Source organism: Protopterus annectens, chromosome 2.part1 (genome assembly GCF_019279795.1).
Source record: "Protopterus annectens isolate FY-2018-M chromosome 2.part1, PAN1.0, whole genome shotgun sequence".
Lineage (NCBI taxonomy): Eukaryota > Metazoa > Chordata > Ceratodontiformes > Protopteridae > Protopterus > Protopterus annectens.
The window spans coordinates 1,623,939,493-1,623,963,689 of NC_056729.1; positions in this window are offsets into that span (position 1 = coordinate 1,623,939,493).

The following is a 24,197-nucleotide window of genomic DNA, read 5'->3' on the forward strand; positions in this document are numbered from 1 at the left end:
CAAATTCAAGATAAGAAAAAATGTATCCCCAAGACTTCAGAACTAGCTTAAAAAATGCAACTGGGTACCACCCAAAGATCTTCCTTCAGATACTGTAGTTGAATACTTTAATTCAACCTTCCTCAATATCCTAAACATCATGGTCCCCCTAGAACAATAAAGATAAATCCATTTATGCCCCTGACTAACCAAACAAACAAGATCTCTGTTAAAAACAGACAGAAATGGCTCAATGACAAAACTGCAACTAGCAAACAAATATATCTAGAACTATGAAATAAAGTTAAAAACATATTAGACAGGACAAAATAAATTACTATAGCAGTGTCCAATCAAAAAACCAAACAAAGCCACAAACATTCTTAGCTGTAATCAAAAAAATCCTATTGCCAGGACAAACTAGTATTCCCACCCAACACTCACCAATACTAAAGACAACATAGCCTCACAATTTAACAGATACTTCACTGAATCCATACTAGCCCTCACAAACAATAACTGTTCTTCCCCTACCCAGACTTACATAGTACCCACACTAGATCCTAATAACTTCTCTTTCCAACCTGTCCCAATAAACACCATAGTTAAATATCTCAAAAGTCTTAAACCAACTACACTTGCTGCCAACTATTTACCTGCTAAGTATCTAAAAATCGCTGCAGAAGCAATATTTTATTCAGTATCCATATTAATAAATTGATCCACCTCTAAACAAGTCCCTAAAATTTGGAAAGTATCACATATCATCCAAGTACATAAAGGTGGAAACTCGACAGAATTATCAAATTACCCTCCAATGGCTATACTATCACCATTTCCAAAAATACTTGAGAGGTACATCTATTCACAAATCCTGAACTATCTAATAACCCATAATCTTCTGTCTAACACTCAGCTTGGTTTCCATCCTAATCATAGCACTACCACTGCCATTGTTAACTTTACTAACATTATTAACCACCATCACAATGATGGCAATTTAATTTCCTCCATCTTTCTTGATCTGTCCAAAGCTTTTGATACTGTCCCCAATTCTAAACTCTTAACTATACTCTCAGAACTTAAACTTAACTATTCTGCACTTACTTGGTTCCAGCAATATCTAACTGGATGTCAGCAAGCTGTAAAATGGGAACAAAATCTCTCTTCATTACTACCTGTAACCTTGGAAGTTAAACAGGGATCTATTCTGGGTCCTCTCCTTTTTTATTATCTTTAGTAACAATCTTCATAACACCATCCCACTGGCCTCTGTAGTTCAATACAGCCTGATTTGTGCCACCCCAACACTACAAAAACTCCAAAAAAAAAATCACATAGCAGCCATTTAATGCTGTAGAATCTTGTCTAAACAATGCACAACTTATACTTAACCCTACCAAAACAAAACTCATGCTCTTCTATCTAACTAGAGCTGAAGACACCCACCCACCATTCAGTATCTCATCATTAAACCATACAATTATTTGTCTAGTTTCCCAAACAAAATTATTTGGAGTGGTCATTGCCCATAATATAAAATTCGACATACACATATCACAGACCATGAAAAAGTTCACAAAAAACTAGGACCTCTGTACAGAAATCAACACTTTCTAAATAAATCTTCAGAGTCCACTATAGCAAGAACACATCTTATCTCTATGCTACTATACACCTCACAAATCCTTACAAACATTAAGAAATCTGACCTAGTAAAACTTGAAACTTCAAAACACAAACTCAAGAAAGAACAATAAACTTCTGTAAACTCACACACATGGAATCCGCTTAGGCAAGCTGACCAGTAGTACACCAACACCATACACAAGTCGAATAAATCCAAAGTGCATTTAATATACTATAACATAGAATTTAAGCACATAAAAAAGCTTTTCATTGAATTGAATAAATCAACTTCCTCAAAAAAAGCCTACGCAGGAAACAGGGGTTTAAATTTCCCTCCACCTAGTCACATGATTGCTAGACAAGCATTGAAAGCTTGCCTGCATAGTGGAACACTCACAAGCCCCTCCCCAGCTTTACAAACTTTTAAAGTGGTACATTCTTTTTGTTACAATTTCATAGTGCCAGATAGCAACAGCAAACCACTCAATAAATATATCCTACTTTAAAAACATTTAAGCATCAATAAAATGAATAAGTAAATGAATAAAACAAAGCAATGTGACTAATTTACTTAACCCGTTGCTTTGTGGACATAGCAAAATTTATCACAAATTAAAATCTAAAAAATCAAATGACACATTAAAAATTGGTAAACCCATAAAAGTCATGTGTATGTATATGTTTAAACAATATTACATAGTCCTAACATTTTAATTTGAAAAACTCTACTATAAAAAATAATACATATTTGTAATTAATATAATGAATTATATTAATTTATGATAAGCTTTAATTGTCAACGGAAAAAATTTCAAAGACCAATACACGTAAGGTTCAGTTAAGGTATATTTATTTACTTGCTGCAAAGAGACAAAAACATGCAAATACAAGGATTTGTCTAACTACTAACAGGAAGTATGCTCATTCTTATACTGTTTTACAAGACATGGCCTTCTATGGCTGACATAATCAAACACAACTTTCAGTATTGTTCTACAGCAGATGTTACTCAGATTTTATGCTGACATGACTAGATTTTGTGAGAAACTTTTGAGAAAAACAACCTGGCCTTGGTGGGCTCTAATTCGTTTCCAAGCTCCCATTGTACAGTGTTACATTTCAAGGTACTCTTCTAATTCAGATAAAAGCAAATGCTGATTGCAGTTCATATTTTCAAACAGGCTTTGTCCTAATTATCTATGGCTTCTACAGCTGTGTATTTTCTCACAGCACAAACGGAACTTCTTGTCTAAGCTTCATACAAGTAGTATTTTTCTATTCATTATTTTCCTAACATAAGCAGAAATCATCTGCTTCTCAGTAAATTTCCAAGGCACAAGCAAGATTTTAGCTAACAATACAAGGTCAGAAAGCATCTGCAGTTTGTACAGATTTATGCAGTATGAAATAGAATAAATGTGTTAACCCTTTTCAAGCTCTAAATGCACTAAGCATATTACTAATACACACATTAATACATATTTTTCTGACATTTCCCGCCTTTTAATACTTTTATTCTACTTTCAAAATAAGCATAAACAGTTTGTTTTCTTCTCCTAACCTCTTCCACTCAGGATTTGCAGTTAAGAGAGTCATTCAGTTTAAACTTATGAAAGCATTTTCAATCTTTTAACCGTTCTTCAAACTCGGTACTTTGATATAAGGTTTCAGAAACTGACATGTCTATAAGGTCTTTAATCAGTCTTTTCATGCAGGGGATGCCACAACAAACACATACTCCCAGTAGGAACATTCCTACACAAATGGCAATCAGGATGTTCATTAGGATGGTACCCCACCCCCCAAACCATTTCTGGAAAAAGTCCATCAGTGGGTTTGGGCCTGGTTTGGTCATGGCTGACACTTGATGAATTACCCCAAGATGAATGTCTAGCTCGTATTTATGATCAGGAATATACAAACAGCATTCTTCTTGGATTAAAGTGCAAGTACCACCTCTCACCACTAGGGTGAAGTCGAGAGCCATGCGTTTTGAAGCACTACAGTTCTCATAGCATTCAGTTCATCAGTCACTAATTTGAGAGCGGAAAAAGTTGCATTACTCCTTACTTCGAGAAGTTTCGACAGTTTTCTCAGCTCCCAGATCGATTTCACTGCTCCATATGCCAGTAATATGCCTGTCCACGATATAACGCTATCACTCAAGTCCATATGTGTCAGTCCTTTGCCTATGGAATGTTGGTCTTTCCAATGCGCATCAATTTGTTTCTTGACGACCTCCCGAACATTTTGAATTTTTCCTCGAGGCAAAACTGCAGTCTGTCGTATGGCTGGAACCAGGTAACCCAAAAAATAACTGCTGGACCAATTCTCAGGTAACCATTTGTATGCCTTTCTGCCACACACAAAGTAACAGTCCTCTACTTCAGTAGTAACCTTGCTATGAATATACACTCGCCCTGCATGAAACATTTTTCTATCTATTATAGACAGTTGTTTATAAAGAACAGAATTATGTTTTACTTCATCAAGTGTTTTATGCATCAATCCAAGAAATTAATCATAGTTTGTATTACAATAAAAATCTACATTGTTACCTTTAGTGTAACATTTATAAGGAACAGTCACATTGCAATTGCTCCAACCCACCTGAACAGTATCATTTTTATAAAAACACACAGTTCCCTTTTGTGGAACAGACAAGTGCAATGCTATTTTATTTTGTGAAGCAATGATTGAGGTATCATAAATCAAGTTTTCCCAGGTCTCATTGACCCCTATGGGGACTGTAGTCATTAATAACCCCCCCGTATGCTGTCAGCAAAGCTGTGCAAATCCAGCAATTCGAAACATTGAAAGTCTCAGCATACACATATTTAATTGCCTGGTAAGTGTTAAAGTTTGGATGCCAGTCGATGAGTAACACTTCATGTTTATTCATTTCAGTCTGTGTGGCTGGGAAAAGGAAAGGCCACAACAAAAAGATTATTGTCACTAGTACAGTTAACAGGATGATTATGCAATACTTCTGAGGAAAGGGTTGTTCTGCATTTCTGTTTCTTCTGGACTCATAATTTTTACTCTTGGCATGTGACAAGATTTTTGTCCAGTTCAAAGTTCTTTACTAATTTACAGTGCGTCAGGTGGATCCAGGAGGTGCACTCCACTATCTTGACTGCAGTGGGTGTCGACAGAAGCACTTGATATGGACCTTCCCACTTTGGTGATGCCCAATTCTTCCTCTTTACTGTCTTCACCCAAACCCAAGTTCTGGGGGACACTGCCACTTCTGACGGTCTGGTTCGTTCTTTATCTGAAACAGAATTTGACTGCAACAAATGTTTAGAATTTAACAAGTTTCGCATGTACTCAGCAAGTGTACTGTCAGCTTCCTGGTCTGCGGGCATGAGAGATTTCCACTGAGGTATATAATAAGCCCTTCTAAATAACTTTTCAAAATTAGTCAATCCTTTTGCATTCGGAACAGTTCTCATGCTTAACAGTGCCAGGGGCAGACAGTACACCCAATTTCTCTGCGTTTCTACTATTAACTTCCTTAGCTTATTCTTTAAAATCCCATTATGCCTCTCTATTAGCCCTGCAGATTGTGGGTGATATGCACAATGATTATTTAAAGAAATACCAAAATGTCTACTTAACTGTTGTATGGTCTGGTTTACGAAGTGTGTGCCGTTGTCACTGTAGATCCTTTCTGGATTGCGGAATCTAGGGATGATTTCTTTAACAAGGACTTTGGCCACAGTTGCTGCGTCTAGATTTTTAGTCGGAAAGGCTTCCACCCATCTGGAAAACATATCTACAATGACAAGACAATACTTCTTATTTTCACATTTATTCAACTCTATAAAATCCATACAGATAGTTTGAAATGGATACAGTGGTGTAGGGAAACTCCCTTGCTTGGGCTTTAACGCCCCTTGTGCATGATGTTTATTACAAACATGGCACATTGAACAAAATTTTTTAGTGTAGTTTAAGAATCCATATGTCATGAACACCTGGTTCACCAGCTGTACCATCCCCCCTGTTGAGACATGACACTGCCCATGGCTCAACAAAGCTGCATATCTAAACAAATTAGACGGCAATATCAGTTTCCCTTCTTTAGAAATGTACAGCCCCTTTTCGAGAATTGCTCCTCGTTTTACCCATCTTTGTTTTTCAACTTGCGTAGTAAGTGTCTGCATTGTCTTTAACATTTCTAAGTCTAAAATCTCAGAGGGTTGTAATTCCTCATTCAAAAGAAATACTTCTGAAGCTGCCTGATTTGCAGCTGTATCAGCTCTCGCATTACCTTTTGAAATCCTGTCCTGTTGCTTGGTATGAGCTGTGCATTTACAAATAGCTACTTTCTGTGGTAACTGAATAGATTCTAAAAGATCTAAAATAAACTGTGCATGATTGATTGGTTTTCCAGTAGATGTTACCATTCCTCGATTTTTCCACTGTTGCGCAATAACATGTACAGTAGAAAAAGCATACTGGCTGTCAGTAAAAATGTTCACTCATTTACCCTTTGCTAAGGTACATGCCCGTGTCAAGGCAATCAATTCTGCGGCCTGTGCAGATAAATTGTGTGGTAAAGATTTCGCTTCTATAATCTCAATATCAGAAACTACTGCATATCCTACTAGGTTTTGTCCTGCAGGACCCCTTTTGCATGAGCCATCAACGTAGTATGTCACCTCGGCATCATCCAAGGGAACATCCGTAAGGTCTTTTCTAGGCAGTGTCTTTTGCTCAATCACCTGCAGGCAGCTGTGTGGTGTGCCATCTGCAGGGGTTGGGAGCAAGGTAGAAGGGTTCAAAGTCGTACATCGTTCAATTGTCATATGAGGTTGGCTCAAAAATATAGTAATACAGGAAAGATGACTAGCAGGGGAAAGATATGCTACCTTCTCTTGCAGTAAAATAACTGTGACTGCATGAGACACTCTCAATGTGAGAGGGTGGAACAAAACTACTGAGGCCGAAGCCTGTACTGCCATTGCAGCTGCAACTACTGCTTGTACAGAGTGAGGTAAAGACCGTGCCACTGGGTCCAGTTGTGATGAATAATAAGCAATAGGGCATTGCTTGTCCCCATGCTGCTGTGTTAACACTGATGTCATATAACCTTGCTTACAATCTACAGTTTAGAAAAAAACGTTTATGATAGTTTGGTAATCCCAAAACTAATGAGGACGCTATTAACTGTTTCAGTTTGCAGAAAGCAGATTCTGCTTCTGGTGTACATTGTAACAAATCCTGTGCTGCCATAGGCTTTTTATAAATCAGGATAGTCAACGGTGCAGATTCCAAGGCATAGTTTGGAATCCAACTCCGACAAAAATTAGTTGTACCCAGGAAGGACATAATTTCCTTCTTGGTAGTGGGTTTTGGTGCTTGCAAAATCGCTACTTTTCTGTCCTCATCTAATGTCCTACCTCCCTTGGATATTACATATCCTAGGTATTTAACTTGTTTTTCCAAAGCTGCAGTTTATTTTTGTTTACTTTATGTCCTTCAGTGGCTAAAAATTGTAATAGTGCTATGGTATCTTCTTTACAATCTTGCTGGGTGGGGGCTGCCAGCAGGATATCATCAACATAAAGCAAAATCTGGCTACCTCTTGGTGGGGTAAATCCCACCAAGTTGCTTGCTATTTCTTGTGAGAATATTGTTGGACTTTCACAATACCCCTGTGGTAGTCGCGTATATGTATACCTTTTCCCCTGAAATGTGAATGCAAACCAATACTGACTGTCAGGGTGTATCGAGAAGAATGCATTGCTGATATCTACCACAGAAAAATATTTCTGTTGAGGTTTTAAATCATTCAACAGGGTGTGTGGGTCTGGCACCATAGGTGCCCTTGGCATTACTGCGTCATTTATAGCTTGTAAATCTTGGACCATATGCCACTCTCCATTCGCTTTCTTAACAGGAAATAAGGGTGTGTAACATGGTGAATCAGGAGATCCCACCAGCACCCCTTCCTTAAGTAAAGCTGCTATAATAGGTTTGATTCCTACCTCTGCATCTTTTCTTAAGGGATACTGTCTTTTTTGTGGTCTAAATGCTGACTTTGGCATAACAGTAACTGGTCCTGCTGTACGAATAAGTCCTACATCTGATTTTCCTGTTGACCAGAGAGTTTCTGGTATATTCTGTAAGACATTCTCTTCCTCCTTCAATAGGAGTGCTAATCAGCTGTCCTTGCTAGACTGCAAGTGTACAGCTGGGTGGGTCTGAGTTATCAATATACGAAAGGAAAACCACTTTAATACCAAACACAGCAGAGCTTTCGGATACAATCCTTCATCAATACTAAAAAATACAGAAATCTCCAAGCTTATATATAGGTCCAAAAGGTCATATGACCAGCAGCCAAAAAATCACATGACCTAACTAAAAGCAGAATATTAAAACAAGGTATATTTATTTACTTGCTGCAAGGAGACAAAAACATGCAAATACAAGGATTTGTCTAACTACTAACAGGAAGTATGCTCATCCTTATACTGTTTTACAAGACATGGCCCTCTATGGCTGACGTAATCAAACACAACTTTCAGTATTGTTCTACAGTAGATGTTACTCAGATTTTCTGCTGACATGACTAGTTTTGTGAGAAACTTTTGAGAAGTTTTGGTGGGCTCTAATTTGTTTCCAAGCTCCCGTTGTACAGTGTTACATTTCAAGGTACTCTTCTAATTCAGATACAAGCAAATGCTGATTGCAGTTTATATTTTCAAACAGGCTTTGTCCTAATTATCTATGGCTTCTACAGCTGTGTATTTTCTCACAGCACAAACGGAACTTCTTGTCTAAGCTTCATACAAGTAGTATTGTTCTATTCATTATTTTCCTAACATAAGCAGAAATCATCTGCTTCTCAGTAAATTTCCAAGGCACAAGCAAGATTTTTAGCTAACAATACAAGGTCAGAAAGCATCTGCAGTTTGTACAGATTTATGCCGTATGAAATAGAATAAATGTTTTAACCCTTTTCAAATTCTAAATGCACTAAGCATATTACTAATACACACATTAATACATATTTTTCTGACATTAATGAAGCGAAATCATCCTCTCACATTATTGTGCAAAAGAAACTGTATGTTTGAAAATTATTATTATTTATCTACTCAAACTTTTCAGTCTCAAAATACACATGATGCAACTCAATTCATTGATGCCTGGGTAGTGACAAGCATCTAGTCTTAGTTGCCAAATTAATTAACAACATTCCAGAATCAAAGACTCAGGGCCCTCCTATTATCCATAGGGACTTGATCTATAACTCAAAAGGTAAAACTATGGGATGGGTGGTCCATTATGTGTCTCGCAAGGGAGTTCTCTCCTTTACGTCTCCCTATAGCATATATGTGTTCATACACTCGTTCTCTCAATTTTCTGTTGGTCTTTCCAATATAGAAGACCAGACAGTGGGAACACCTTGCTAGATAGACCACCTGTTTACTCTGATAGTTGAATTTACCCCCTATTTTGTGCCTCCTACCCTCACCTCAAAGGTGTGTCCTGTCTCCATATGTTTATAATACCAACACATGTTACACTTAGACATACCTAACAAACTTCCTACCTTTCTCGGTTTCCTCTCTAGTAACTGTTTTAGATTGGGTCCCTGTTTATAAACTATAGTGGGGTAACACTGGAGTTTGTTCCTCAATGCTACATCGTTCATAAACAAATTCCAATTTTTCTGAACTATAGCTGTCACTGTTTTAGTATCTAAGCTAAATGTTAGAGTAAAACTATAAGGACATATGCCTTCTACAACCCGACTTGTATTTGTTTGGTGTACTGTATTCTGATTAAGTATGGGTAAATAAATTCCCCTGTCTCTTTTTGACTGAACTTCATCCACCAAATCCAGAATCAAGTTCAAAGGGTACCCTCTTTTTAAAAACAAATCCTTCATGAAGTTACACTCATCCCTAAAGTCTGTGTCTGGAGTGACCATTCGCACAGCCCTAACCAGTTGCCCTTTAACCACAGATTTTCTCTGTGAAAAAGGATGGCAACTGAAGAACTGAAGGAAGGTGTTAGAATATGTTTCCTTACAGAATATTTTAGCCAAGTAACACTTGTTGATACAGTCTTTAATCAAGTGTACGTCAAGATAGGATATTCTGTCTTCAGCAAAGCACGAAGTAAATTTAAGAAATCTAGTCGTTGAGTTAAAGAATTCAACTAACTCCTGGGCTACTTCACTGTCTCCCTTTAGAATAATAAAAATATCGTCCAGGAAATGTGTGTAAAATAAATTTTTTCTGGATGTTAGGGTTGGCCATGACAAACTCCCTCTCCCAGTACGCCATGACCAGGTTAGCTAAACTAGCTCCACATGGGGAGCCCATGGCCACACCTATCTTCTGAAGAAAATATTTATTATCAAAGGTCGACTTGTGTATGGTGTTGGTGTACTACTGGTTGGCTTGCCTGAGCGGATTTCATGTGTGTGAGTTTACAAAACTTGAAACTTGCTATAATAAAATCTCAAAGTTTGTCACAGTAACACATTTCAGATCCCATCATTGTTTGGCTTTAAGACAGCTATCCTGGTTTGAACTACCAAATCTACTTGCTTATAATCAAAACAAAACACACACTGAAGCCAGAATAAATTTAGCACTTTCATCCCGTTTATTACAGAACTTCTTCAGAATTACTTGCTTATAATCAACTCACCTTGACCCATTGAATACTAAATCAGCCAGAAAAACTGCCACTACTTCAAAATCTACTAATACACTACTCCAATAAGAGGGTATTGCATTCCAGTTACAAATCCTTCCAAAATATATACATACCTAACACTGAAGCTGGAGTTTCTCTTTACTCCAACTGCATAGCCAAAACCTGGAATTCCCTGCTATTAAATATCAGAACTACTACGAACACTTCCAACTTTAAAAAACTTCTCAAATCACACCTTTCAGAATGATGGACCTGCTCTTGCACAAACTCTGGTTAGGAAATAGATGTCTAAAGGCAGCTAAAGGAACATGACATGTAATTTTTGTATTGGAATAGTATACCCTACTAAGAATATGTGTACTTAACATGCTTGTTTTCCACCTACAGTCACACTACTGCTATTTTTTGTATCCTATCTAGATTATATGATTGTATCAGTAAAATGTATACCATGTATTTTCATTTTGTACTTGTATCTGAGATTGAATCGATATTTGGGTCTGTACATTGTATATGTAACTTAGTTATTTATAAATGTGGACCTTTTCTCTCTGGGCCTGAGCTGAAAAATGACATTTTTTCCAGTTGGACTGTCCCAGTAAACAAATGTAAAATAAATGAATACTTCTCAGATGTCAAGGCAAATGTAGATGGCCTTTGGCTGACCAAGTTTGCTGATGACTTCCAGTTGGGGGCAATCATTGACTCCCAATCTATGCTGATATCCTACAAAAAGGACTGATGTAGACTAATGACTGGTGTCAGAGCCATGCCCTCAAACTAAATGTGAAGATGCGCATAATAATACCCTTTGGGAAATCAAATACCCCTCAAATTACAACACTGATATCACACCCTAAGAGTGGACCCAGTGGCAAGAGATCTTTGTTCTTAGATAGTAATCTGAACTTTGACCACCATGTGTCCATGGTGGTAACAAAATCCTTTTATGTGGCTCAGCTTATAAGAAAGGGCATGACATCCAGATCTAAGGATGACATAGTACCACTGTACTTGGCTGTTGTCAGACCAATAATCAAGTACAATGCACCCTTTGGCATGTACTTCACCAGGCACCTGCAGCGTCCTCAGAGGTTTCTCTCCAAAATATACAGGATATAACCAAATGTCATATGCCTACCAATTAAAAGCCCTTTCACTTTATTCAGTTTCCTACTGATTACTGAGGGGTGATCTGTACCTAACCTGTGAGGCAGTCTCTGACCCAGCCATGATGAAAATGTTGCATATTTGCAAAACTAACTTCACAAGAGTTACCTTCTCCAAGGATCTAAACCTGATCTCTGACATGAATAGCTCATGCTGTGTGGAAGAGATAGATATGTGTCTCAAAGGTTCATAGGTTCATAGATGTGTACTAGGCTAATTGCCCTGGAGCCTTTACAATCCTAGCCCATAGCATTACCCTGGCATTGTGCCTCTAGACCTTAGTTCCCAGTGCCTCTGTCGAGTAGAGCCACTGGAGTGATCCCCTAGGTGAATTTTCTATTTCCAATCCACTCATCAAGATTTCTCTTGAATAGGGCCAGTGAGGTGCTCTGTTTGACATGTATGGGAAATCTATTCCATAGCATGGGCAGTCTCTGGGTTATGAACCTGTCCCTCCAACTTGTTCTGCTGATTGTGGTAATGAGGTTGAGGTCTCTGGAGTATGTGGTGCAGAGGGATTAGGATTTCTTTAGATGTAGCATTTCTAACAGAGCTGGGTCACACATGGCTTTGTAATTCAAGCAGAGATTGCCTCTAAGTAGGTTATATGAGACAGAGAATAGTTAGAATTTTTGAGTCTGTCCATATAGGACAAGTATTTAAGGCCTAGGATCCTCTTTGTGAGGTACATTTGCAGCCTCTCCAGTTGTTGCAGGTGTCTAGTGAGGTACATGCCAAATGGGGCATTGTACTTAATGATTGGCCTAATGAGGGAAGAGTAGAGGGAGACAATGACCTCTTTATTCCCCGATGCAAAACCCTTGTTATGAGATGTGCCACATAGAAAGACTTTCTGACCACAGTGGTAATGTGGTGGTCAAAAGAGAGGTTGCTGTCAACCTGTGTTCCCAGATCTCTTATAACACCTTCTGTGTTCAGGGACTACCATCAATGTGTTAATTCATGGGAACTGGATTTTTCCCCAAAGGGGATGACGACATATTTTTTGGCATTGAGCTTAAGGCCATTGTTCTGACACCAGTCATTGGTCTCAGTGAGGCCTTTCTGTAGGATGTCAACATCACTTGGGGAGTTAATAATAGCTCCCAACTTGCAATCATCTGCGAACATTGTCAGCCAGGGTCCCTTTGTGTTGACCTGGACTTCACAGAAGTAGATACCAAACAGGAGAGGACACAGGACTAAAAACTGTGGGACTCCACTCGTGACTGATCAGCAGTCTAATTTGGAGTCAGCTACTTTCACACTGTGGGTTCTATTTGTCAGCCAGTAGTAATATAGGGGTTGATGCCTAGCTTAGTGAGTTTTTCCATGATTCTTGAGTGGGGAATGGAATCAAAGGCCTTGGTCAGATCAAGGTAGGATGTATGAACCACCTTGCCTTCATCCACAGCTGTGATGATTGACTCATAGAAGTCAACCAGGTTGAGCAGGCATGATCTACCCATCACAAAACCAAACTGAGTGGGGTCCAGAGTTTGGAGATTCCCTATATCCTTGTTTATTAGGTCCATGATGATGTGTTCTATAGCTTTGCATATCAGACTCATCAGGATAATGGGGCAATGGTTCCCAGGGTCTGTAGTTGCTCCTCCTTTGTGAAGAGGGATGACTATAGCAGTGCGCCATTTGGTAGGGACAAAGCCTGAGGTGAGGCTGTGATTGAACAGGGCACACAGGTGAGGTGCAAGTTCAGTCTGTAGTTCATGTAGAATACAGCCAGGGATATTGTGAGGTCCCATAGAAGCTGTGTTCTTGGCCATGGACATTGCTGTTTTAACCTGAGCAGCAGTAAAACTGGGTACCTAACAATCTAGTGGTATTGTGATTGGTCCTTTGGTGGGGGAGAGAGGGGTAAAGTTGACACTGAATCTGTTGGACAGTACACTGGCAATATATGTTGGCTCGGTATAGAAGGTACCATTGTGCAGTAGCTCAGAAAAAATCTGGGTATTGCCGTGGAGATTCTTTGCATAACTATAGAAGGCCTTGTGGTTGTCTTTACTATCTGTTGCAATGCTGTTTTCATAGCTAACTTTAGAGGATTTGATGAGGGATCTCAACTTTTTGTTGAGGCTGATAAGGGAGTTTTTCCAGTCTTGGGATTTCACCTTAGACTAATGATTGGTGTCAGAGCCATGCCCTCAAACTAAATGTGAAGATGTGCATAAAAATACACTTTGGGAAATCAAATACCCCTCAAATTACAACATTGATAGCACACCCTAAGAGTGGACTCAGTGGCAAGAAATCTTTGTTCTTAGATAGTAATCTGAACTTTGACCACCGTGTGTCCATGGTGGTAAGGAAATCCTTTTATGTGGCTCAGCTTATAAGAAAGGGATGGTATCCAGATCTCAGGATGTCATAGTACCACTGTACTTGGCTGTCGTCAGACCAGTCATCAAGTACAATTCACCCTTTGGCATATACTTCATCAGGCTCTTGCAACAGTTGGAGCATCCTCAGAGGTTTCTCACCAAAAAATACAGGGTTTTAACCAGCATGTCATATGCATACCAATTAGAAGCCCTATCACTTTATTCAGTTTCCTAACAATTACGGAGGCGTGATCTGTGCCTAACCTATGAGACAGTCTCTGACCCAGCCATGATGAAAATGTTGCATATTCGCAAAACTATCTACACAAGAGTTACCTTCTCCAAGGATCTAAACCTGATTGCTGACATGAATAGATCATGTTGTGCTGAAGAGACAGATATATGTCTCAGAGATTGCCTTTCCTCTAGAATAGGCTTCCTATTCATGTGAAGCGAAGCTTTTCCCTGTCCATCTTCAAGTGCAATCTGGACAGGTGGATGGGAAACCGCATATTCACTCTTGGGATGGTACCCATGCCCCTTATGGACAGAAGCAGTCTGTAAAAATTGTTAAAGCTCCACTTGCTGACCCTTGTTATCTTTATTCTAGGGATAGAAAATTGACTACAATTTATGCAGACTTGACTAGGCTCGTAAGGTCTTTTGAGTCGTTAGCCTAGTAATCTCCTATGAACCTATGAAAGCAGTTGATAAAATCCTAGACTCGATAGAGGACGTATTAAATATAACATTAGATAATGAGACAGGTTTGCAGAAATTGGAGGCATAACTGAAAGTGAGACTGGCAGAATGAGAGGCACCCGAGGAAGAGTTGGTGGCCATGACAAACGAGTTAGGAGACATGTCAAGAAGAGAATATTTGATATTTTTGGCTATTCTGGAAAAAGTAAGAGGATCCAGTTGTCTCAGTTTGTAAGGCAGCAGTTCAGTAAATGGACTGATGTGCATCAAAAAGAGATTTTAATTGATAAAGCACATTGTGTTTTTCCCCCATTAGTGCTAGATGAGCTCAGCTCAGAGACATCGTTGTTAAATGTCAGTCCTCCCAACTCAGAAAAATGCTATTACCTTAACTATGTCAAAAAGAAAAAGTAGTGGCATGTTTGCCATGCCTCTCTTTAATAAAGTTTTTGAACTGACAGACAACAAGTTTACGTAGATTGAATACAGAAAGGATAGAAAATTCATTGCTAAACATTCCGTGCTGTCTGCTGGTTTCAAACACTTTACTTTCTCAGTGATTGAGCAAGTATATGCTTCTCCCCTCTCAGGTGACTGGGAAAACAACTTTTTTAACTGGGAATTATTTTGGCAACTTAAATTAGACACCACTAACACACCCAGTATCAATAGTTTCATAGTTTCATAGTTTAGTACTAGGCTATCTGCCCTGGGGCATTTGTAAGCCTAGCCATAGTGATGTGGCTTTCGCCACCCCATGAAATGGTACAAAAATGCACAGAATAGATTTAGAATACTGTGCCTCTGTCTAGTAGTGAGACAATGAAGGCCCCCTTATATAATAGAATTAGTTTACTGTGCCCCTGTCTAGCAGTGACACAGAGTACCTACATGAGCAAATAAGGGAGGCTTTCATACAAACTTTTTTGATAATACTTCTAGAGCCCAAAGAATTTTAGCTAGAAGACTGAGACAACAGAAGGTAGCTAAAATCATAATTAAAGTTAGAGAGCCTACTGCTAGGAAAATAACTAAGCAACCCAAACAGATACTGCAGGTCTTTAAGATTTGCTATCAAGAGCTGCACAAGGACGAACAGTTGTGGGAATAGGAAATTATATAAAATGCAAACCTGTCTTCAGGATATTGCTCTGTATATATTAATTGAGAGTGAATCAGAGGAACTAGACAAGGCCATTTCACAGATGGAGTTAAATACAAAAATAAGAGAACAGTCAATGAGGAAAGTCCTCAGTTTGCATGGTAACCATTGAGAGGTTTTGGAAGCTGGGGGTGCAAAATTTATTGAAGATTTGGACAGTGTTACTTAATAGGATCATTAAAATTATAGATTCTGCAAGATCTTGGAAGGAGGCAGTGATGATAGTGACACCAAAATGGGTAAAACCCTATGGATACCTTAGAAGAAGCCTGAGAAAGTTTTAACTTGCAAGAAAGAGAATATATCCTAGATCAGAGATTAGTGTGCCAGTATCGAAAAAGCTGCAGGAAACAAGGGGGAGCATAGACTGTCCAAATCTAGTGAAGTTTTCATGGAATCAACACCTTCCCGTGTGAACTTCAGAAGTATAATAAAAAGAGCTTATACAATAATTTGTGAAGATTTCAAGGGGCATTCCAAGAACAAGAAGCAGGATTGGGAGGTTCATTTTGGTTGATAATTCATAGACAAAGATTGGGGAGAAATATGCAGAACACCTAAATATGTGACCAAATCCAGACACTTTAGAATTTTTAAGAGGAAGTGTCTCCACAAATATTATATCCCCGCTGTATGAACAAGATACTCCACAATGAAAGCAGTAGATATTGAAGGTGTAGTGAAGAAGAGGTATGACATTAGTCTCACATAATTTGGGTCTGTTTAGGTTTCCCAACATGTAAATTGTCCATACAATATGAAAACAGATGATTGTGACTAAATCTACCTTTCTGTTAAAGCTCGTGTGCAAAGTTTTTTGTTACCATTCCTTTTTGCTGTACTTATGTTCTCATTATGTAAAGTGGGTTGATTATAAAATAAATATTTTTTTACTTTAGTTACTTCAGTAGAACTATCCTTATTAAGTGTAGTAATCTTGTGTTTGTATTTACTGTAGGCTGAGAAGCTGTGCAGTAACTTCTTTGCTCTATGTCATGTGACCTAGAATTCTAATGATGCCATTTTTAGCATATACAGTTTGACAGTCTATAGTGGGTAGATGTTTCAGTAGTCTATAGCAGATTTCAATTTACAAATTCAGCACAAGCATTCTGACAATAGCTCAAAAAAATGCACTTCTATTCAAGTGAAAGCAAATTAGAGCAAAATAAGATTCCTTGTAAAGTGTATTTTTATTATTCCATGTTTGACAGCTATTAACATTACATCTATGTTACTACACTGCATACCAACCATTACAGTAAATATAAACACAAGTTCTCTGTACTTAAGTATAGTTCCACTGAAGCAAATAAAGTAAAAACTGTTTATTTTATAATTAGAAATCCCACTTTATATAAGAACAAAATTACAGCAAGAAGGAATGATAACAAAAATCTTTGCACATGATGTTTAAGTTGGTATTGGGACAAATACATTCCCAGAGTTAAGCAAGCGCTTCTGGTTCTAGTTGTATTGGTGGCTAAGAAAGCTGTTATTAGGAAACTGAGATCAAAGGAACTCCCTAGGTTCAATTAGCTAACTGAAATTGGGTAAGAAATAAAGATGGAACGTAAAAATCTAAATGGCAAAGATTGTTGTGTCTTTTGGCTTTTCCCGGTTAGGGGTCGCCACAGCGGAACTCCAGTCTGCTAATGATTGGTAGTTGATTTTTACATGCCGAGTTACCAGCCCTGACGCACAACCTTCAACGAAGGTACGCCCATTCACGCATGCCTCCACGCAGAAGATGCTCTAGCTGAGAATCGAACCGGACAGCGTCTTACTGTGAAGCGACAATGCTAGAGGTCTAATTAATAAATGACAAATCTGAATTTAGGAATATGGGATAAGAACAAAGAGGATGCAAGGTGAGGCTAGGAATGGGGGATGAGGGGAAAGAGCTGTGCTATGCAAGGTGAAAACAAATACAATCTAGTGGGGAGTAGTTGGCTATATTAGATGGATTATAACTGAGTGCTACAAAAGATAAGCAATTTGGGTGTATAGGGTTAAATGTGTCCAGACAGGAGGTCATCTCATGAGAATAAATGCAGGTATAAAAGATAATTTTTTTTCGTGTTTTTTTTTTTTTTTTTTTTTTTTTGTTTGTTTGTGCTCAAGATTTGTTCATATAGGGTATTTTTTGTGAGGGTGTTAGCCTGAAAAAGTTGAATGACTGATTCTATAAACTGTTGTATATAGTTTAGATAAATGTTTTATTCACTTGTTTTTATAACATGTTAATATTTTTTCTACAAGGATTGTAAGGAACAGTTTGGGTTATACCAGATTTATTAGTTAAACAACTTCATAGAAGATAGGTGATTTTATGGTAAGCCACTGATGCAAGAGAATGAAGTGTGCATGTTGGTTGCATGGCTTGAAAAAACATGTCAAGTTGAAACAAAAGTTTTAAAAATGAGGATTAAAAATATTAATCACAAAACAAAGACTGGTAGTAACCCAATGCTCTCCTTTTTTTTTTACAAAAAATAATAACATTTCAGATACCAGAAGAATTCAATATTTTTCTTATTCTTTAGATAAATCAGTCAAGTACTGTCAATCAAGAGAAAAGTGAAAGACAAGAATACAAATTGGATGAGAGAAAAAGAATTCACAGAAAGTGATTCAATGGGTGGGGGAGGGGACTCTTGGAAGTTATCAACTGGTGGAAATCATGGAAGAGATAGTGGAATAACAGGAGGGAACCTGAGGATCTCAGTGAATGATTATTTTGACATTGACTGAGGCTATTTGAAGCCCTTTGCTGAATAATAAACCAAAAGGTAATGACTTTGTTTTGTTTTAGTGACCTTTTATACTGCAAAGTTGTCTGCTTTCATCTGCTTTCATATATCACTATAAATAAAGCGCACCAAGCTGAAGAGTCCTGTCTCTAGTATGTGCAAAACATACAACACAAGTGACTTTTTGGTGGGCATAGTTTGACCTAATATATACTGAGCTACAATATTTGGTTTTCTTGAAACTGCTGCCTGAAAGTGATAATACATACTAAGTTAATTTCCCTCACCTGTAAAACTGCTTCTGTCTTTGTATTGCCACATCCACATTGAGTGCATGTGTACAGAGAGATTGCTAAGATTTATGGCATACTGTGATATTTGATACAGTGAAAAGGAAGATAAATGTTTCTGAATTACTTTGAATCTAAGAAAAGTAATGTACATAATGCCGTATTCTAATGAAGTGTCTGTGTATGGAAATTGTGGTGGGGAGCAACCCTCACAGTGAAAAATATTTGAATGAATTCTTAACTAAGTGTTAACCAGAGTGAGAAGTTTCTTTCTGTCTGTCTTTGTCACATCCAAGCAGATCTAAAAGCAGAAAGCTGACTCTGAGAGTGAATTAAATTTAAAAAGAATTGTATATTATGAAACACAGTGTCAGAATGACAAGTAATGTCTAATATCTTGTTCAAAGTAATACAACATTGCCGAAGGTTGCTTAATAAAGGAGTACATAGTAAACTGCTAAAAGGCCATTTACAAAAATAAATGCAGAGCAGATTGCTAGATGGTTATTAAAAATGTGTATAGTGAATGTACTAAACTACTGAAGGAATGCATTGGAAACAAGTTCTTGCAGCATGAAGTATGTTCTCAAGAATACTGACAAAAGAAATTACTAAAGAAAATATTGAGTATGGAAAATATTTGATGAATTATTTACAACATTTAATTTAAATGTAAAGCACTGATTTATCAAACTGCTTGTGATTTTGTGAAAGTTGTGGAAGTTCTGCAAATGTATGAAATATGTTATTAAGTGAAAAGCTTAGAAAACTATGTGCTTAAATAGTGAAGCAGTAACTGGTAATACAGAAGTATGGAAAAATATTGTGTTCAGAATTAATGGTGTAGTGGGGAAAATGGTTATACTGGCTTTCTGAGAAAAAAACTATGCCTTACAATTACACAATTATAAAGTGTATACATAAGTTGTACTGAGGATATGTAGTACAGTTGCTTACATCCAAGTGACGCCTCCAGGTGCATCTGCAGGTAACTCCTGCTGATGCCTCTAGGCATTAAATATTGCTTATTCATATTTACATCAATAATTCCAAAATCATGGTAAGTACAACATTTTAAAAGATTTCATCTTAAACCTTACACAATTGCAAACTCAGCTGCATTAATTTTTGAACTCTGTCTAGTGCAGGTAAATAGATATTGACTGTTGTTTTTATGATATTAATTTATATAGATATAATTTTCTCATTTTTCTAAATATATCAACAACCAAGTAATGTAGACATAACTCCTTAGCATCATACGAAAGCTCACAGCTAGATGAATAAAATGCTGCTGACAGTATGTCTGTAACTTGAGTGCTTGCTGAGATATTGTAAGTTGTTTACAAAATATTACAAATGCAGTGGTTACTGTGTTTACTGTGACATAAAATTATGTTTATAACCTAGAACCTAAAGAATACTACCACTATAAAAATAGTTAGTGTTGAAGATTTTGCCATTTATACTTCTTTCATAACCCCTACAGTTCTAGAGATATTAATATTTGTTTGAAACGTGAGGACATAATTTGATTCTGTCAAAAGGCTTAAGCTCCGCCCATTGGAAGTTACAGTGCAGACTTCCTGAGCTCCATTGGAGTGAATGAGTTAAGTCATGCATTTCTGAAGTCTGTGTTTAATAGTGTAGCTAAGGCATGGAGAGATGGACAACTATCCCAGGCACAAAGTGCTAGGGAGTGCAATTATTCATTCATCATCCCGATCACTCTTTAGTGCAATATTGGCTTTTAAAAGCTGCCAGAAACATGGCCTTAAGCTGAATGCCAAAATATGCATCATCATCCCATTTGGGGAGAGTGATGTTCCCACATAGTAACACATTAATAACAATGTCCTAAGTACACAATCAGTTGTGAGGGATTTGGGCACCCAGGTTGATAGCAACCTGACTTTTGACCACCATGTTGCTTCCATTGTATGGAAAGCTTTCTACATGGCCCACCTCATATTTAAGGGTATCCCATCCAGGGACAAGGAGGTCATAACATCCCTGTATTCTTCCCTTATAAGGCCAGTTATTGAGTACAATGCCCCCTTCGGCATGTACCTCTCAAAGCACATGCAGCAGCTGGAGAGACTACAGAAGTTCCTCATCAGGAGAATTCAGGGCCTCAAACATCTACCCTACACAGACAGGCTAAAAGACCTGTCCCTCTACTCAGTTTCATACAGACTCCTTAGAGGTGATCTCTGTCTGCCATACAAAGCAATCTCAGACCCCACCTTGATGGGATTGCTGCATATATGCAAGTTAAGCTCCACTCAAGTAACCTGCAAGTGTGAACTCAACCTGGTCTGTGACATCAATAGGACTTGTTGGCAAGACAGATTTGTGTCCCAGAGACTCCCCCATCTGTGAAGTAGACTCACTGTCCATGTCAAGCAGAGTACCTCATTATCCCTTTTTAAGCACAACCTGGATAACTGGAGGGGAAACAGAAATACACCCCTAGGATTCCCCTTTTGTCCCTGCTGGACAGGAGCTTTGGGTGCTGACTTGTCTAAACATGGACTAAACTCTTGGCTAGGCTTATAAGGGCCCCAGGCCAATAGCCTAGTAACTTCCTATGACCTGTGATCCTATGAAAAACCAGTACTCCATTTTCAGTCAAACCTGTGTGCCTCAGCACAGTTTAAAAATTAAAAAAATATATATTTTTAACTAAAGTCTAGCACTGTAGCACTCTGTGCAGGGTGCGAACTATAGTAACCACAGTTTACGGAAAAGATTTGCTTGTTTTTTAAAAATGAAACTGGGTGCCATAGCAGTGCGTGCAGACAGGATATAAACTGTAGTAACTGTTTGCCACATTTGTAGCAAGCAGTTTGCTATAATTTAAATAAAGAAATGATTTTTGTAACTAAAATGTGCATTGTAGCACTCTGAGCAGAGATTGTATAAACTGTAGCAACAGTTTACAACATTTGCAGCAAACATTTTGCTACGGTTTAAAAGAAGAAATGATTTTTTTTAAACTAAAGTGTGAGAAAAGAGGATGGGGGCAGGGTACAGTAATTGGACTTGAGCAGCTGGGGCAGGAGGAAGGGGTGCATGACATGAATCTGGCCATCTAGTTGGTGTGCCAGTAGAAGGAGCAGACTTTTTTTTGCTCTTCACTTGAACAGCTGGGGAGTGGGGTACTACTTCATGGCACTGGGAATGACAGGTGCTGGTTTAGCCAACTACACTTCTTTGTGTGTGTGTGTGTGTGTGTGTGTGTGTGTGTGTGTGTGTGTGTGTGTGTGTGTGTGTGTGTACGCTTGCATGTGCGCACATGTGCAGATGTATGTGTGTATATGTGTGCGCGCTTGCACATGCGCATGCACTGAGTGACTAAAGTGCATATCTTACCTAAATCGTAAGCAATGTGTCTTAAAATAAAGCTACATCAATGAGTAAAGTGTTAATGACACAAAGTTCAGTGGTATAGTGCTTCTGAAACAGTTCAAAAATACTAATGCACTGAACTAAATCCAGCAATATTTCTAAATTATGCTTTTTGTCTTATGACTAAGAAAAAGTTCAAGTAGTGAGGTTTTACAGCATGTCAGTGAACAGTATTGTTGGAAGAAAAGGAACACAAGCAACTTGGACACTTCTAAGCTGAAAGAAAACTTGGTTGCTGGAAAAAAGAAATCCAAATTTGCTGGGCATTTACGGAGAAAAATAAAAAAATGACTGTTGGTTATTGAATAAAATGTTGACATATTTATAGTATGAAGAGTGAAATCTTAGCAAGTAGATGATGGAATTCAATGTGTTGTCTGTTGCAATGAAGAAAAAAATGAATGCTTTGTGCATGAACCAGACATTTTTTTCATATTTGTGACTGTCTTAAATCTAAAGTATCTGATAATTCATGTTTCCTATTTCCTTCTAAAGGAAATATATTGCTTCTGAAATGTACTTTTCTGGTAGAAACAGCTTAAAAGTCTGAGCAAGTTCCACTTGTTGAGAAGTAAAAGGAAAAATGGTGTGCAGTGTATATAAAGCACTGACAAATAGGACAACCTTATAGAGCAATAACTCTTACTAGATGCTGTCTTTAGCAAAATGTGTACAGCACTGAATTTTATTAAATATTGCTCTTGGCAAAAGTAATAAGCAATTCTTTTTAAATAGTAAATTTGTAACACCGAGGAAGTGATATACCTATAGGAATATTTGTCATGTTCCCATAGAGAGAGACTTACATATTCTTTAAAAATGGGAATCTTGGAAAAGACAATTCTTTGTTGGTATTATACTAAAGATGTGCAACAAAAAGAAATTAATGTGACAAAATGTTTTACCAAAGCTTTGATAGATTCTGTAAAACTAAAGTTGATACAATGTGTTGGCTTTAAAAGTTAAGCCTTCTGTGAGGAAACCCATGAGCTTATTACTGTGCAAAGAAAGAAAACGTTGATTTTAATCATAAGCCCTCTAAGTGTGAAAAGAAGTTTACTGCTATGTAAAATAACAAATGTGTGCAAACCTTGTGAAACTCATTCTGAATTGTATATACTGAAAAATGAGGGAAAAGATGTAATAAGCAAAGCAAGGCAATATCTATGTGGCCTTCATGGGAGGTGAGCAAATGTTATGCTCAGGTAAAATACAGCAACATGGGTTCACAAAAGAAAATAATGTTCGACAATCTAGTCTGGTCACAAACAATGCCAGTGTACCTCAGAATGAGAATAGTTTGCATCGGAAGATCTCTCATAGACAGGAAATTGATGCTTTTCTTCAGTGTTGCAACTATGCAAAGTGAAATTGTATTTGAAAGTACCAGTACTAACTTTAAAGGTTATAAGAAAGCTGGAACATATAATGGCTAAGGGTAGACCTTTTCTGAGTGTGCTATTAAGGAAATAGATGTTGTAAAAGGCAAAGGAATTTATTATAGGAAATATACACTGTGCGAGAAAAAGGCTTACTAAAAATAAGTGAAAAGAAATTAGACGGTCTTCCAATATTGTGTAGCAAGAAAAAGTCAGGGCAAGTATAGGTGCTAATGTAGCCAATGGACACTGTCATTAAGCAGAAATAATTAACAGCAAAAGGGGAATAGATGTTTATGACAATGACTATTTTGAGAAAAAAAAACATTTACAAGATTGTTAGGCTGGCCTTGATAAACAAAATGCATTACAAAACAAAATAGAACTGAAATAGCTGATATGTATAAAATTTCTGAAAATTACTATTTTGAGAAAAAAAAACATTCCAAGATTGTTAGGCTGACCTTGATAAACAAAAGGGATTGCAAAATAAAAGAGAAGTGAAATACTTGATATGTATAAAATAACCTCTCTGAACTTTCCACATAAGTTGAAACAATGAAATACAACAACAAACTTGGTAAGTCAAGTGACATCACAAACAAAAAAGAGCCCAGTAACACAATCTTGGAAATTTCATGACAAAGAAAAATTAGTTTCAGACCCAAGCTGACGCTGCATTTTTACAAAGT